General features: G+C 41.5%; 1 protein-coding gene across 2 annotated transcripts in view; it reads right to left on the reverse strand.

The window, feature by feature from the left end:
- LOC149467580 (dimethylaniline monooxygenase [N-oxide-forming] 2-like) overlaps positions 1–8,778 on the reverse strand; it is a 49,874-nt gene extending 41,096 nt beyond the window's left edge. Inside the window, exon 1 of one of the 2 annotated variants that reach the window (XM_089671552.1) lies at positions 8,621–8,778. The gene's annotated coding sequence lies outside the window, so the exon portion shown is untranslated. Of the gene's footprint in view, positions 1–2,408; positions 2,436–8,620 lie in introns of those variants that run through there. The other variant, XM_089671554.1, reaches the window with a different exon arrangement.
- Positions 8,779–17,706: the final 8,928 nt, after the last annotated feature.

A 17,706-nucleotide genomic window follows, 5' to 3' on the forward strand; every position in this document is an offset into this window, starting at 1 on the left:
ATGTCACCCATCCCCTGAGTAGGCCTTCACTTATCTTTCCACATTGTGACTTGCCCATCCCTTGATGGGAGTTTCCATTTTCCCAAAGAGGGAGAGAATAGATCATCTGTGTCAGACACTCTGTACCATTACTGCCCAGGACATTAAACTCAAGGCATAGAGATGACTCATACCCAGAGGATGTGTCCATGGCACCTTGGACTTACATGAAGTGGGTTGAACGATGCTGGACATCATTTAACCTAGATGAGTCTTTGAGGGATTGTATTAGGAAGATTATGAGTACTGCATTTTTTACTTTAGTAACAACTGGCAACCTAATTTAAGAAAATCTCTGGAATCATGGTTTAACAAAGGTCACCCAATTAAATCCTGTGTCATCCCAAACAGCCCCTTAATTCCTGCAAAAGGATTTGACTCCCGAAACATATTATTAGGGGGGTTTAGTATAAAGGAACAACTCTGGACTTTGAAACCATTGTTGTGGCACTCCTGTATTTAACTTTTAGATGGCATTTACTAATTTGTATGGAGCAACCAGTAGCAGTAGGTGTATAGAGTATAGCCAAACTCACATTAAATAAAACACATATCATAAAGACACCACACTACCCACCTCAGATCCAACCGTTTATTCCAAGTATCAACTATATTCTACAAGCATGTTCACACTGATGTTATACAGTTGCAAGAAAAAGTATGTGAACCCCTTGGGATTACGTGGAGTTTTGCATGAATTGGGCATAAAATGTGCTCTGAACGTCATCTAAGTCACAACAATAGAAGAACACAGTCTGCTGAACATAATACTACACAAACATTAGATGTTGCCATGGTTTAATTGCACAAAACATGTAAACATTCACAGTGCAGGGAGGAAAAACTATATGAACCTTTGGACTTAATAACTGGTTGACCCTCCTTTGGCAGCAATAACCTCAACCAAACATTTACTGTAGTTGCAGATCAGAGCTGCACAACGATCTGGAGTAATTTTGGACCCCTCCTCTTCACAAAACTGTTTCAGTGTAGCAATATTCTTGGGATGTCTGGTGTGAATCGCTCTCTTAAGGTCATGCCACAGCATTTCAATCGGGTTGAGGTCAGGACTCTGACTGGGCCACACCAGAAGGCGTATTCTGTGCTGTTGCAGCCATTGTTTTGTTGAATTACTTGTATGCTTTGGGTCATTGTCCTGTTGCATCACCCATCCTCTGCGGAGCTTCAGTTGGCGGACAGATGGTTGTGCGTTTTCCTGCAAAATGTCTTGACAAACTCTGGAATTCATTTTCCCATCAATGACAACAATCCGTCCAGGCCCTGAGGCAGCAAAGCAGCCCCAAACCATGATGCTCCCTCCGCCATGTTTTACAGTGGGGATGAGGTTTTGATGTTGGTGTGCTGTGCCTTTTTTTCTCCACACATAGTGTTGTGTGTTCTTCCCATACAACTCAATCTTGGTTTCATCTGTCCACAGTATATTTTGCCAGTAGTGCTGTGGAACATCCAGGTGCTCTTTTGCAAACTTCAAACGTGCTGCAATATTCTTTTTGGACAGCAATGGCTTCCTCCGTGGTGTCCTCCCATGTACTCCATTCTTGTTTAATGTTTTCCTTATTGTAGATGTGTCAACAAAAATGTTAGCATGTGCCAGAGATTTCTGTAGGTCTTTAGCTGACACTCTGGGATTCTTCTTTACCTCTTGCAGAATTCTGCGCTGTGCTCTTGCAGTCATTTTTACAGAACGACCACGCCTAGGGAGAGTAGCAACAGTGCTAAACTTTCTCCATTTGTAGACAGTCTGTCTTACTGTGGACACATGAACATCAAGGCTTTTGGAGATACTTTTGTAACCCTTTCCAGCTTCATGCAAGTCAACAATTCTTGATCGTAGGTCTTCTGAGAGCTCTTTTCTGCAAGGCATGGTTCACATCAGACGGTGCTTCTTGAAACCAGTAAACCCAAAACAGGTGTGTGTTTTTTAAGGGCAGGACAGCTGTCAGCAACACATCCAATATCATCACACTAATTGGAGTCAAGGTTGGCTCACTCCTGGCTCCAATTAGCTCTGGGAGAACTCATTAAGCTAGGGCCTCACATACTTTTTCCTCCCTGCACTGTGAATGTTTACATGTTATGTGCAATTAAACCATGGCAATATCTAATGTTTGTGTAGTATTATGTTCAGCAGACTGTGTTCTTCTATTGTTGTGACTTAGATGACGTTCAGAGCACATTTTATGCCCAATTCATGCAAAACTCCACGTAATCCCAAGGGGTACACATACTTTTTCTTGCAACTGTAGTATCATAAATGCAATAACAAAACTTGTGCTGTATTAAAAAGATCCAGTTGTAGCACCTAGGAGAAACAAGAGGAAAAGCCTGCAGAAATGTAGGTTACTCACAGACTGTTGTCAGCCGAGAATCCACTTCTCGGCTGACAACAGGTAAGCCGAGAAGTGGCTTACCTGTTGCAGGTAATGCAGAAGAAGAATATTATTTTCTGGACCAGAAATACAAAATGCATTCAAATATAGCAAAACCAAATATGTGTCAGAGAACTGCATGCAATGATTAAAAAGCACTGTAATCTGATAGAGTAAAAGAAAATGCTAAAGCAATGCTCTATACACGTATGTGGTTCAATGTCTCCCTCTAGTGAGAAAAATATATAATGCAACCATAAAGAACACAACCACAAAGCTTAATTTAATGAGCTGAAGTTAGAAGCTGATTGGCTATCACGCACAGCTGCATCAGATTCTGAGTGCATAATTTTTTGTAAATCTCCCCCAGGGAGTCCTTTCTTAGAATGAAATAAAGATGGGCACTAGTCACTGCATTTTATCCTTTATTGAACTTGATGATTTTTTATTTTTACAACATTTTGCACAATACAGAATATTATATTGTATCTATATGGCTGTACTTCATTAAAAAGAAATTGGAAAAATATGAAATATTGAGTTTCTGCCAGTAGCGACCAATCATATGTTTCCATTTTCAAAGAATTAAACAAACCTGGTCACCACAGGGTCACTTTTATCCAAGAGGTCACCTGTAAAAGAGGTGCTTATATACTTACCTTTCTGGAGGCCCAAGTATTGAAAAGCCTCTGCATGTCCACATCTCAGCTGCTGCCAGTATTAGATTGCTGGATGAGCTGAATTTCTGCTCCCCCTGCCAGCCACTGTGTTTTCTCCTACCGACGTACAGTATATCCTGTAATGATACATGAGTCGGTGGGAGGAACCACAGCAGCCAAAAGGGGGAACAAGTAAACTACACCCAGAATTGTAAAAAAATATTTGCAGTGGCAGGGGAGCAGAAATATAGCAGCTTTTTATGCCACTGGAAAGGTAAGCATATAAAGTTATCTTTTAAAGGTGACCTCTAAATTAAAGGTGACCCTGTGGTCATTGGTCAACAAAGAAACAAGTTTTTCATGTTTTTCCTGCCCTCATCACTGTTTGCTACTATGTGTTTGTTTTCATAGTCTCCAAAAGCTATTTATTTTTATAAAATGCTTCGATATTAAAATTCAATATGACATTTTACTGAATTTGCATAGTCCCAAAATTGTATTGAAAGAACACAATAATAATGCCTGTTCATCTAGCTACCCTAAAGTTCCATAGTCCTCAGTTCAACTAGTCTGTGCAGATAAACCAATTAAACTCTAAATTCTAACATTTAGGGTTTTATGTTCAGAAATGTGTCCAAATTTCATCAAATATGTTCCCAAGATTCTCCAAAAATCCTTTCACCCTAAATAAAAAGCCAAATAAGTGAATATTCTTCCAGCATTCACCAAGTGAAAATTACAGTACATTCCCTAACATTTAGCAACATTAACAGGAAAATGTCTTCACTATAACATTCACCCTAAACACACACACACACGCATGGCTTTTGAACTATGGCCAGCAGGGTTTGAAGGACCAGTAATTGAGCTTTTGGATAAGCCAGTCCCTTTACTATAAAATCGGAAGAGTAGGGCACACAGCAGTTATTCATCCTTTGAAAGTGCATGTACTGTATATTCATTCTATGTGAATGGGGGCAAAATCAAATGTTACTGGTATATTTTCTCTCCAGGTGGAATGTTATTCTTTCATACAGAATAGTGTGAATCAAAAAAATACTGCATTGCGGCCACTAGACAGAGCTGGTGATGATCATAGGAAACAATTATTTATTATAATCATCAGTAATATCTAGTATTCATAATGCAATATTTTTCCGAAATACTTTTTTTATTTAATGAACAACCAATCATATGATCACTTAATGATAAGCATGTGCTGCTTTTAAAACTACCTGTAAAAAAAGCCTTTTTTCATAATTGAATCAAAGTGAGGTGCTGCTGATGTATGTAATCCAAGCTCATGTAAAGAAAAAAAATTACTTCCACAGCCAAATATGTGCTGACAGTGTACGCTGTCACTGAAACTGTCTGTAAAAACTATACCAAAACACCACATACAATCCCCAAGCAAGTTTTTTGGAGGATTTGTGTATTTTCAATGTTACCTTCAAAGCCAGTTAAAAAGACCCCTTTCCCACCGTGCAGAATTAAAAAAAAAAAATGTTTTGCATTGGCACATGTCCTCCATGGCAGTGCTCAGCTTCCCATACCTTTTTTGACAGTGCCCCCCTCCCCAACGTCTTTAATAGGAATGACAGCAAAGTGTGAATTTCAAACTGGATTTGCTGAATCTTTGGCAAATCAAACCAAAGCAGATTCACTCATCCCAAAATATTCAGCACTTTTAGGGTTCATTTTTTACATGTAGAATAATTTACCCAGCCCAGCTTACCAGCCAGTGAGCTTGCACCCTGCCTGCTATGTGGGGGTATTATTGATATCAGCCTAGATACTCTTCTGCATTCTCCCAAAAACAGAGGTTCCCTTCCCAAAGCACTGGTTCCTGATGCTGACACCCACTATGATATTTAGCACTTCTACTGCCTAGAACTGGTTGTCAGCAAGGATGGGGGGCTTCTGTGCTACATACCGACCCTCGGTAAGGGTTATGTAGTTGGTCATTTCTTCCCTGGGAAACTGGTTTAAGGGTTCACTTGGACCACTAACCAGTTTACCAGCAAGTACGGGTAGGAAATATACCTTGAAAAGACAGATTCTACCAGTGTTCAACCAAGTCTGAGAGTAAGTCTTTTCCTCCTTCCAGCGAAGAAAACACATCCTCTCCTTCTCATTACTCAACCTCCAATTAAGCAATAAAAAGGTTTTTGCCAGTGACTGTCAGGGCAGGGGCCGAGGAACGGACAGGCAGGCCTAACAATGTAACGCACTGGCTGACGACAACCACCACCCACAGACCGAAGTCCCTCAGGGCGCGGAGTCTAAGTCCCAGGCTGCCCTTCACCAGGGTCCCTGATGGTGGGGATGGACATGACGCAGCCAGGAACCAGGTCGCGGCCCCCGAGACACCTCAGCTGCGGTAATGGCCGCCGCCAATGGCGTGTAGCTGGTGGAAGAGACAAAAGAGTAGTCAGACAGGCCGGGTCAACAACAACGGGACAAAACAGTACAGGACAGCAGACGAGAATCACAGGTCACGAGCCGGGTTCAGCAACAGAGGGTCAGATCAAAGGAGAATACAAAGAATAGTCGAGTAACAAGCCGAATCAGATACCAGGAGAGTCACCAGAGTCAGAACAAAGTAATAGCAACACAAAGACACAAGACACAAGTGCAAAGAGCATGTGCGGACCACAGGCTTATATGTCATCAGCCACACCCCTCTGGGGGATGGACCTCAGAGACCTGAAGGCATAAAAGGATTCCCACCATGCACAGCAGAAATCCAAGATGGACACCAGCACATGGAGTAACATAACCTCAGGGAAAAGGTAGGACCTTGACAGTGACATAGTTTCCAGTTCACAGGAAATTATGGGGTGGGGTTTTTTGGGGCTCTCTGTGACATCATTAGCCATATTTGGACTTAGTCCAAACATAGCCAAGTGCATTTCCCATATTTGGACAAATACAGAATATGGGCCGTGATTTAACCTAGAGCACCGCTGGAACCTGGATGGAAAAAATAATAAAGTTAAAATCAATAAGGTATTTTTAAAACTGTATGGTGTTTTGATTTATTTACATTTATGTAGCACTCTCCAAGTTTAGCTAGGGAGAGCTAGACCCTGGTGGCTATTCAGTCAGAGGGGTCAAATTCTGTCCAGGACTGAGGGACTCTGCAGGCCAGCCCCTCTGGAACTTCTCCCTGCTCTGAGGCTTTTGGAGGATTGCCTTGGAGGCAGTGGGTGGATCTGAAGAGTGGTTGGCTGCACTTTTGAGGAACCTCAGCCAGTCTTCAACAGGAGGCTAGGCTAGCAAAGGGGCTGGACTCCCTTAAAAGGTGTTAGAGCCTGCTCAGTAGGAGAGTAGGGTGGAAGGAGAGAGGAAGATGTGAAGTTGAAGTGAAAGGCCGCCAGGAGGCCTAGTGGGATGGGACCTGCCTGCGAGCCTGGAGCTGGAAAGTAGGAAAACTCAGGACTCACTGGCCCCTGGAGAGAGGACCCCATGTAAGTAAAAAAAGGAGCAGCCCAGCTGATAGGACTGGTAGCAACAGCCATTCCGCAAACGGTACAGGAGAGGATCTGACCTGCAGGATCGCGCATGCTAATTGCTGATGGGAAAAGATATTTAACAGTTTATATTTACTAAAATAATTGCACTTCCACGTTCTGTGTACTGTGGGAGACCAGATATAGTACATGCAGGGTCCTGGGTTTAGTAACACTTTAATAGAGAGGTTTATTGTACTACTAAAGCATGGGCTTCTCTGGTCTGTTGTATTTTTTGTTTAGATTGTCCACAATCTTTGTTTTGGCAATTCAGAGGATGTCTGCAAAGACCCTGATATAGTAAAGGCTGCAACACTGGTTTGGAGCCTTTTTGGCTGGTCACACCTGAGCGCTAGAGCGGGATTGATGGTGATTTGGTTAATAGAATGTGATTTTTGTGATTCTGATTAAACAGTAGGTAAACATCCAATGGGGATTGGTCCCACAGAAAATGACCATCTTGATTGTTGTTTAAAATCTCCATTATGCTATTCAAAATAAAAAAAAATCTAAATTCTGAGCCATTTCATTATGGCCTGTGACCAGTTACCAAATATTTTAAGTGGCCCTTGCTCTTCAAAAGGTTGAGCGCACCTTACATACACAGTTTCAGCTCATCCTAACTTAGGTTGCCCATGTCAAACGTAAAGAAGAGTCCCTCTTAGTAGTTTCATATTCCACTTTGCTACCCCGACTGGTTATCCCAATAAGGAGGTCTCGTGTTTCTGGCTGGGTTGCATGTTACAGCATTCCTTCCTCACTGGTCCCATGTTGAAAAAGCTCCAATAGACTTCCTCCTCTTGTATTTATTTCCCACCACAAGGGGGCAGAGCCATGAACACCTGGGAGTAGGCAGACTTAACCCCTTACTACCTACTGGGCAGCATTCTTGCACAAAACAATGAAATAGACATTCAGCAGGTTTACCAATGCATGTCTCACATTCCCCTTGAACAGTACAGTAAAAATAAAATACACTACTTTACACCACACACCTGTAAGCACCTGCCTACAGTAACTGTCTGTCTGTTCCCAAGAGATGACAGTTAGGAACACATCAGGGGTTCATCAGCTTGCATTGGTTTTCCTCTTCACGGTATTCTAGTTTGCAGACTAAGCACAGATTCCTACAGTGGATGATTAACTGCTGCAAAGCTACAGACCTGACAGCTTTACTGTGGCTTTCCTCCTCACTGCATCTATGCTTTTCATTTGCAAACCTTTAAATGGTAAAACTTGGAATTTAAAGCATAACTAAAGTAAAACAAAAATGTATGCAGACAGGTTCTTTATTGCAGAATACACATGCTATGTCTCTCCTGCAAAAGACAAACATACCTGCCTGTTTAAAATCTTCTTTAGAATTTGCGCTGAGCTATTCATGCGCAGATCAACGTACATTCTCAACATACCTCGGTGCTGAACTGACCATGTGCATGCAGTCTTGCCAGTCAAGACGGCCAAAGACCCCACACCCAGAAGAAGCGTGGGAAAAGATGTCAGTGCTGGTGAGGAAGCGTGCGGATATAGTATGGCTGGAGAGAGGTGAGTACTTTGAACCTAAAGGTGGCCATAGGTGTCTTTTTTTTTTTTCAATCAACCAACAGGCTGTTTGAAAAAAAAAAAACAGATTCCCCCATCCACACAACTGATGTGGATGGAAGAATCTTACTCATTGAGACATTGGGAGAGATTTAGTAACAATAGAGAGTGCAAAATTTGGTAAGGCTCTGTAAATAAACCAATCAGCTTTCAGCATTTATTGCCAAACCTTAATTAATTAAACAAGCTGAAATTAGAAGCTGATTGGATACCATGCACAGCTGCACCAGATTCTGAGTGCTTCAGTTTAACTATATCTCCCTGATTGTATTTTGACAATGGGGATGTTATAAAAGTTCTTGTTAACACACTTTTCATATACAAGTATCTTACCACCAAACAGAGCAGGACTTTGTACACTGAAACTCGCCTAATGCATGCTGTACACTATCATGGAGAAAAGAGAGTTTTACTTTACCTGTTAAAAAGCACTTCAGTGACGATAGTGGACAGTGGTCATCTCACAGGATGGTCGGCTGTTTTAATATGAATAAACTGCATCTGGATTTTCTGTGAATATACTGAAAAACAGAAGCCAAAGCCCAGAAATTCAGCAATTAGTATTCCTTCTTCCTAAAGAAACAGCAATTTACAAGTATTTTATATCCTCCACTCAAGGCCACACACTCCTAGAATGGGAGGGACAAAGGCTATACATTAGGTTATCTAGAAAGCATGTGACAGTTTGCATGTTAAATGCCTTCTTTTACGATAACACACACAAACGTGTGTACAATATATATACTATATATACACTCACGAGCCACTTTATTAGGTAAATATGAAAAATTTACTTGTGAACCAATAAGGTGTATAATAAACAGCTTCTATCAATAAGATCGCAGGCTATCTTGCTCACCCTCATAAATGTCAGTTATCAGTGCATACAAATGAAGAAAATATAGATGCCGCGCTCTATCAATACCTATTACCTGTATATAGTATAAAAACTGGATTTACATTAAATCTCTAATAGCTGCATGATCTCTTATGTGTAACCATACATGATTGTAATGCCAATCAATACCCAAAATAAATCCAGTTTTTATACTATATACAGGTAATAGGTATTGATAGAGCGCAGCACTTTATTAGGTACACCCGTTTAACTGCTTGGTAACATAAATTGCTAATCAGCCAATCACATGGCAGCAACTCAATGCATTTAGGCATCTAGACGTGGTGAAGAAGACTTGCTGAAGTTCAAACCGAGCATCAGAATGGGGAAGAAAGGGGAGTTAAGTGACTTTGAATATGGCATGGTTGTTGGTACCAGACAGGCTGGTCTGAGTATTTCAACAACTGCTGATCTACTGGGATTTTCATGCACAACCATCTCTAGGGTTTACAGAGAATGGTCGGAAAAAAAAAAAAAGGAGAATGGGAAGACTGGTAGCTGCAACATTCAGATGGTAGGGTCAGAATTTGGCATAAACAACATGAAAGAATTGATCCATCCTGTCTTGTATCAGCAGTTCAGGCTGGTGGTGGGGTAATAGTGAGGGGGATATTTTCTTGGCACTAACAAAGTGTACCTAATTTTTACACATATTGGCTTGGACCAATGTAACTATGTATATACTGTACCTGGCCAATGCCTGAACACAGGAGGTTGGCCACTTGGCATGGGCACCATGCAGAGAATGCTTTGCATTTTCTGAATGAACGCAAAGTGTTCTCTGATTGGACAAGGTGAGGTGGGGTGGTGCTGTCATGCATTCTACCACATCCAATCAGAGAAAACTTTGAATTCATTTGAAACTGGACAAATGTAACTACGTATAAATATACCATGCCTGGAATTCATCTTTAACCCTTTTGTTGCCAGAGCCCCACAGACTCCAGCATGCACCGGGGCAGCGCTATAAACCTCCCAGGTGCAATGCATCCTGGGGAAACTTGCTTCGTATTGCAAAAAAAAATAGTAAACCGGGGCATTATTTTCAATGGATTTTCATTCGTAAACCAAAAGTTAACTGAGGCACCACTGTGTGTGTGTGTGTGTATATATATATATATATATATACACACACACACACAGTATATATTCCCAGCAGGTAGAGGTCTGAGCTTTTTTTCTAATGTTTAGCTGTCAATTTATAACTAATCCATTTAAAATAATCCAGAGCCCAACGCTGAACTCCAGGCTTACCTTCCATCTTGCATAGTTGTACAAGCTTCTCTCCTCTACTGAAATTGCTTACTTTGAGAACATTGTAACTTTTTCTGTGCATTAGAAGCTGCAGCAAGTCGTATACAACCTGCCTGGAAGACAGCCAACATCATCTATCTCTTTCTTCCCCAGCCTTATTATCCCTGGCCCAACCCTTTTATTCATTGAACATCAACACATTCAATCATGAAAGCATTACATGTGAGCTTTACCACATCTTCCTGTTTTCATAATGCTCTATGCAGCACCCTGCTGGCCCCTTCCACTAGCCTTCATCTGACAGTTCAATGTTCTGTTGGAGATATTTACCCTCATTTCCTGTCCTGTCAACGGTGGTTTCAGCATACAGGAAGTGAAGGAAAATCTGCAACAGGGACACAGTCAGCAGTGCAAATTGTTCTAGCCTTCCCTCAGGCTTTTTTTACTTTCTGTCTGTGTTGCTGTTGCTGAGTTCCTCTTAGGCTGGCCATACATTATACAATTTTCTTGAAATTTTTGGTTTAGATTTACCAAAAACTATATAATAGGAGGTCAAACCTAACAACATTGTATCCAATTAGGCAGGCTCTTGCACTACATAGTTGAAGGTAACTCTATAGGAAATTGGGCAGAAATTGGACAGAATATATAGTGTATGGCCAGCCTTACTTTATGTCCAGTAAAATGTCATCAGGACAGGAAGTGATTGTAAATCTCTCTAATGGAGCACCAGAGAGACGTAAAACCTGACAGGGGTTCTAACCCTCCCCCACTCTATCCAATACTAGAAAAAAATTTGTTGTTTTTTTTGTTTTTTTACTTGACTGCTCACATAGTACTGTATGTAGTTTCAATAAACAATATACAGCCTAAAAGCAAACATCTTCTACTTTGTTTTCTCTTCAGAAAAATGCTAATGCTCTGTGATACAGTTCTAGGTGCAACCTTTTCAAATGTTTAAGACTCTCCTATTAACTTCTTCACGCCAGCCAAATGCAAATGTATGGCCTCCCGGTGTCTGGTACTCACAGAAAGGGCCCGATCTCCTCTTTCAATCGAGACCTTTCCCGATCATGTGACTGCCGTGACGGCGTGTCACGGCGGTCACATGACCCTAAACCCCGCCCCGCCTCCTGGCTTCTGAAACCATTAAAGGGCCGGGAGGCACCAAGGGGTTAATCAGTGTGGTTATTCAGTCATTTCAGTTTAGACTAACCCACACTTTGTGTTGCTTTAACTGAAAGCCAGTAAATTATATTTAGTTGTTTGAATGCTTTAGGAATATGATTCCTCTTTTCACCATCAATGGACAATGAAGAGATTGGGAAAAAAAGTGAATGCAGGCTGAAAACCAGCCTGTGAGTTGCTTATTCTTTGCAAAGTGCAGAAACTGTATAGCTTTCTATTTATTAGTTTTTTATTTAACCACATTGCCCTCCAAAGGATTTACCCCCCTTCCTGACCAGGCCATTTTTGTGCTGCATTACTTTTACTGACAATTGCGCAGTTATGCAATGCTGCATGCAAATTAAATTTATTTCATTTTTTCCCCCACAAATTGAGCTTTCTTTTGGTGGTATTTGATCGCCTCTGCGTTTTTTATTTTTTTGCACTATAAACAAAAAAAATTACAATTTTTAAAAAAAAACACAATATTTTTGACTTTTTGCTATAAAACATAACCAGTAAAAGAATTAAAAAAATCAAATTTCATCATAAGTTTAGGCCAAACTGTATTCTGGTACGTCTTTGCTAAAAAAAAAATCCCAATACGTGTAAATTAATTGGTTTACGTGAAAGTTATAGCGTCTTCAAATGGTGGTATATACGAGGGGCGACTGAAAAGTTCTCAACCTACCCATGAAGCATTTGCCTTAGCCCAACTGTATTTTTGCTACTCATAGTACATATCTTTGCAAGGTTCCATACCAAATTTCTCACAAATAGCTTTTTCTTTGTTTCAGTTATTGAAGACTGAAGCGAAGAAGGTCATCATTGTCTGAAGATGGAGAAAGTGAGCAAACGTGCTGTTATCCAATACCTGCTGTCTGTCACGTTTGTTTTCAAGTCAACATTCTCGGGACCCACCGACTTGACACCTTGTGCATGTGCAGCACTACTGTTAAAATGTGTCCAACATGTTCCTGGGATATGTCCACTTTCTCTGCGATGAAACATTCTGTCACTTACCTGTCTGCCATTACAAGATCCTGGATTGCTGTGATGTTTTCCTCCGTACAGGCAGTTGCTGGCCTTCCAATGCGAAAGGCATCTTGGACAGAGAGGTTCCCCCTCTTGAATTCCGCCACCCACTTTTTAATGGTGGAAGAAGAAGGGGCATCCTCCCCTAATGTTTCCATCATGTCCTTGTGGATGTCCTGTCCACTCATTCCCTTTTTCAGCAGGTATTGGATAACAGCACGTTTGCTCACTTTCTGTCAGGGCAGGAGCTGGGAAACGGACAGGCAGGCTTAATATCAATGTAACGCACAGGCTGACGACAACCACCACCCACAGACCGAAGTCCCTCAGGGTGCGGAGTCTAAGTCCCAGGCTGCCCTTCACCAGGGCCCCTGATGGTGGGGATGGACTTGACGCAGCCAGGAACCAGGTCGCGGCCCCCGAGGCACCCCAGCTACGGTAATGGCCGCCGCCAATGGCGTGTAGCTAGTGGTAAAGACAATAGAGTAGTCAGACAGGCCAGGTCAACAACAAAGAGACAAAATGGTACAGGACAGCAGACAAGAATCACAGGTTACGAGCCGGGTTCAGCAACGGAGGGTCAGATCAAAGGAGAACACAAAGAATGGTCAGGTCACAAGCCGAGTCAGATTCCAGGAGAGTCACGAGAGTCAGAACAGAGTAACAGCAACACCAAGACACAAGGGCAAAGAGCATGTGCGGAACACAGGCTTATATGTCATCAACCACACCCCTCTGGGGGGTGGACCTCAGAGACCTGAAGGCATAAAAGATTCCCACCATGCTCTGCAGAAATCCAAGATGGATGCCAGCACATGGAGTAACATAACCTCTGGTAAAAAGGTAGGACCTTGACACTTTCTCCATCTTTCAGACAATGATGACCTTCTTCGCTTCAGTCTTCAATAATTGAAACAAAAAAAAAAGCTATTTGTAAAAAATTTGGTATGGAACCTTGCAAAGATGTGTACTATGAGTAGCAAAAATAAAACTGGACTAAGACAAATGCTTCATGGGTAGGCTGAGAACTTTTCAGTCGCCCCTCGTGTACTGGAATTTTGCTTTTCTTTAAACTAGTAATGGTGGTGATCAGCGACTTATAGCAGGACTGGGGGGGAACTGACTAACTGTCACTGACATCACCACTGTCACTAATACAGTGATCAGTGCTAAAAATAAGCACTGACACTGTACTAATGGCACTGGGCAGGAAGGGGTTAACATCTGGGGCAATCAAAGGGTTAACTGTGTGCTGTGTTTTACTAGGAAGGAATGCTGTTTTGTATTGCTCTGCTATGCAAAGCAAATGGAGCAGTGATACTTGTCGATCGCTGGGTGTCGGCGGGGAATCTCCGGCCGGGACCTGGTAATCGACAGCTGTGGCCGCCACCCCCTACCCGGAAATACAAAATCACATATGTATACGTGATTTTGCGCAGCCCTGCCGCCCTGTAGCAGTAACACATTTACAGTATAGGCACTTAGGATTTTGTGAATAACTAACAAAATATATATTTTTAGTAAAGTGCAGAAATTGCTTTGTTTAGCCCTGCTGTAATAATTTCTTCCTCTGATAGTCTAACTGAATAGACTATGGCTACCCAGAGTAGAAAATGCTATGTCTATAGACAATGTGTGAGGTTTGGAAGAAGAGTCGTTTAAAAGTCCAAATGTTTTAGCTGTTCTTTTGAGAAATTATTTACAGAGTTTAACTGGCTTTAAATTAATGTTTAGCTCAAACAAGATTTTTACTTCTTGTAAAGTATCCAAAAAGTAACGTGAACTTTGAATAAGCTTTGGCTTTGAATGTATCTACAAAGTTTCTGCAAATAAATCATATATACTGTATACTGTTAGTGCATTGTGTTCTCTAAAACAATATATTGCATAACTGAATGCAATAACTGCTAAAGCAGTAGTAAAGCTTTGAATTTAAAGCAGTTGTAAAGGCTCAAGGTTTTTTACATGCATTCTATACATGAAGGTAAGCAACCTTCTGTGTGCAGCATTGCAACCAGCCCCCTCAATACTTTCCTGAGCCCTATTGAGATCCAGCGATGTACACGACAGCCTCATCTGCCCTGGGTCTCTGCCTCCTCATTGGCTGAGACAGTAAGCTGGAACCATTGGCTCCCACTGCTGTCAATCACAGCCAGTCAGCCAATGATAAGAGAGAGGGGGCAGGGCCATGTGAATGGACACACGGAGCAGTGGGTGCCTCCATAGCTAGCTGCTTATTATGGAGGCACCCGACCAGGGACGGACTGAAAACTCATGGGGCCCCCGGGCAATACGGGATCATGGGGCCCCTGTGTCCTTGCCCACACTCAAAAAAAGCCTATAAAAAAGATACCAGGGGCATTTCATGGGGCCCCCTACTGATCCCGGGCCGTGCCCGAGTGCTCGAATGGTCAGTCCGCCCCTGCACCCGACAGAAAGGAGGAGCCAGGAGAACCTGCAGGGGACCCAAGAAGAGGAGGATCTAGGCTGCTCTGTGCAAAACCACTACACGGAGCAGGTAAGTATAGACATGTTTGTTATTTTACAAAGAAAAAAAATTAACCTTTAGCATCGCTTTAAAGAAAAACTTTTCCCATGAACATTAATGTCATAATATGCTAGTATACACCACATACTAACACATTGTGACAGACTTACCTTAAAACAAAGCCCTCCAGTGGCGAGCTGTCACTGCTGCCGGGGCTTCCAGCTTCCTACGGTTATCTTTCTGCATTCATGGGCTCCTGCCATTTGAATGGCTGATGACATCACTTCCATGCATGCGGAACCCACAACTGCAGCGCTGCACTCTGGATGGACAGCACCTGTCTATTCAGATCACAGTGCACATGCACTGGTGAGGACACTGGCTGCTACACATGGGTATATCTCGTAAATCAGGGGTGGGCAACTGTGGCCCTCCAGCTGTTGGTGAACTATAAGTCCCATCATGCCTCTGCCTTTGGGAGTCATGCTTGTAACTGTCAGTTTTGCAATGCCTCATGGGACTTGTAATTCTATAACAGCTGGAGGGCCACAGTTGCCCACCCCTGTCCTAAATGATTAAGAGATATTCTTTGTACCTACAGGTAAGCCTTATTATAAACTTACCTATAGGTACTATTGATCAAGCAGTGTCTACTACCATTTTAAAGAGCTAATCAAATATAAACATACTAGGATTGCACCGATACCGTTTTTTTATTAGTGATTACGAGCAGGGGCAGACTTGCAACTCATGGGGCCCCATGGGGCAATAGGGGATCATGGGGCCCCTGTGTCTTTGCCCAAACTCAAAAAAAACTATGAAAAAGGTACCAAGGGCATCTCATGGTACCTTGGGCAGTGCCTGAGTTTCCAAATGGTCAGTCCGCCCCTGATTACGAGTACCAATACTTGTACTCAAGTACTCGCCAATACCAATTACCGATACCTTTGTAGTGTGATTTGAGCCCATACAAAAATGAGTAGGCTCAAATCACACTGCAAAGAGTCGCATGCAATTTGAACAATTTGACACAAATTATTCGAATCACATGCGGTTTCCCTACTGATGCGGAGTGATCTGCAGTTCGTTTTGGGCCAGTCATTTTGTATGCCTGAAATCACACCACACCCACATGGAAACAGCTTGTGATTCAGACAGGAATGGCACTGCATTCGTGTTCAAACCACACGCGATTCTCTGCATTTTGTACGGGCTAAAATCACACCGCAAAGGTATCGGTTTTAGGTATCGGTTTCAGGTATCTGAGCATTTGCACGAGTACAAGTACTCGTGCAAATGCTCAGTATTGGCACCGATACCAGTATCGATTCAACCCCTCATGCACACTTGGTGTTTTTACAGCTGCTGTTTTTGGCTTTTGACGTTTTTTCTATAGCCATTAACCCCCCCCCCCCCAGCATGTTATCCTATGTGTTCATGCACATAGACTGCAATCAAATTTTTTTGGCTGGAAAAAAAAATGCTCTAACACTGAAAAACGTGGTAAAACGTGGTAAAACACTTCAAACCGGCGTTTTTGGACTTTTTTTAACCAAAAAAAATAATATTTTTTTAAAAAACACTAAAAACTGCAAAGCGGCAAAACACAGGCAAATGCCGCTAATCGCGGCAAAACGCTGCTAAAAGCTGAAAAACTCTCATTTTTTAACATGACTTTACACGTTACCTGCATTATCAAAACGCCCAGTGTGCATGGAGCCTAATAAGTACTGTTGTAATGTGAGGAGCTGCTGAAAATGCAATCAACACTCAACAACCTTTGTACCTGGTTTCCTTGCAAAAGGAGAGCAGGTAATATTTAGTTAATTATCTGACATCCTATTCTGTGTCCTCATTCTTTCTTTTCTAGATAATGCTGATTGATAACGTGGCTTAGACAGTATACCAAAAAAAGCCAGTTCAAGCCATGGGACCAGTGCTTTTTCCAGATTTAGACCTATGTATGAGCCAGTTGTTAAAACAGTACTAAGGGGGGGGGGGTTTCTAAAAATCAAAATATTTTTTTACCTTAACATATTCTCTGGATTAACCTCCCTAGCGGTCTGTAATTTTTAGGAATAACTCACTGAAATCTGTCCGAACAAGAGTCTAGTAAACATCCCGGGTATAATAAAATTTTAAACACGAAATCATACATTATAATATAATAAATAATCATAAAAAATAATAATAAATTTAATTCAATAATATAATCAAACCAAAAACACTGAAATTTGAAATAGAGCGCCAAGTTCGCACATCACTGAGCTCGGTCACAGAATCGTTTTCAGTGTCTGAAGACAAATTTCCCCACAAATCATTACACAGGTCTGCGACTAAAAAGCTGTTTGATTATTTTCATCTAGTTTCCATGTATTTTGGTGTGCTGAAAACAAATAAAATATTGCAAAAACTCCTAGACGTCATGATTTGCCACAAAATGCAAAATTGTCTTCAAATTTATAAAAAAAATTTAATTTTTGGTATTTTTTTTATATTATGGGTTTTTAACCAAATTTAAAGTCCAAATTACTATTAATTAATTCACATAAGTGCATTTAAGATATAAAATGCCAAAAAAACATTAAAGTGGTTGTCCGAGTTATGTAAAAAAAAATATAGCACTGTAAATCTGATGGTCAGCAATATATACATAAGCTAA

The sequence above is a fragment of the Staurois parvus genome, unplaced genomic scaffold (genome assembly GCF_062004578.1).
Source record: "Staurois parvus isolate SC_StPar_1 unplaced genomic scaffold, SC_StPar_1.0 ptg000106l, whole genome shotgun sequence".
NCBI classification, from domain to species: Eukaryota; Metazoa; Chordata; class Amphibia; order Anura; family Ranidae; genus Staurois; species Staurois parvus.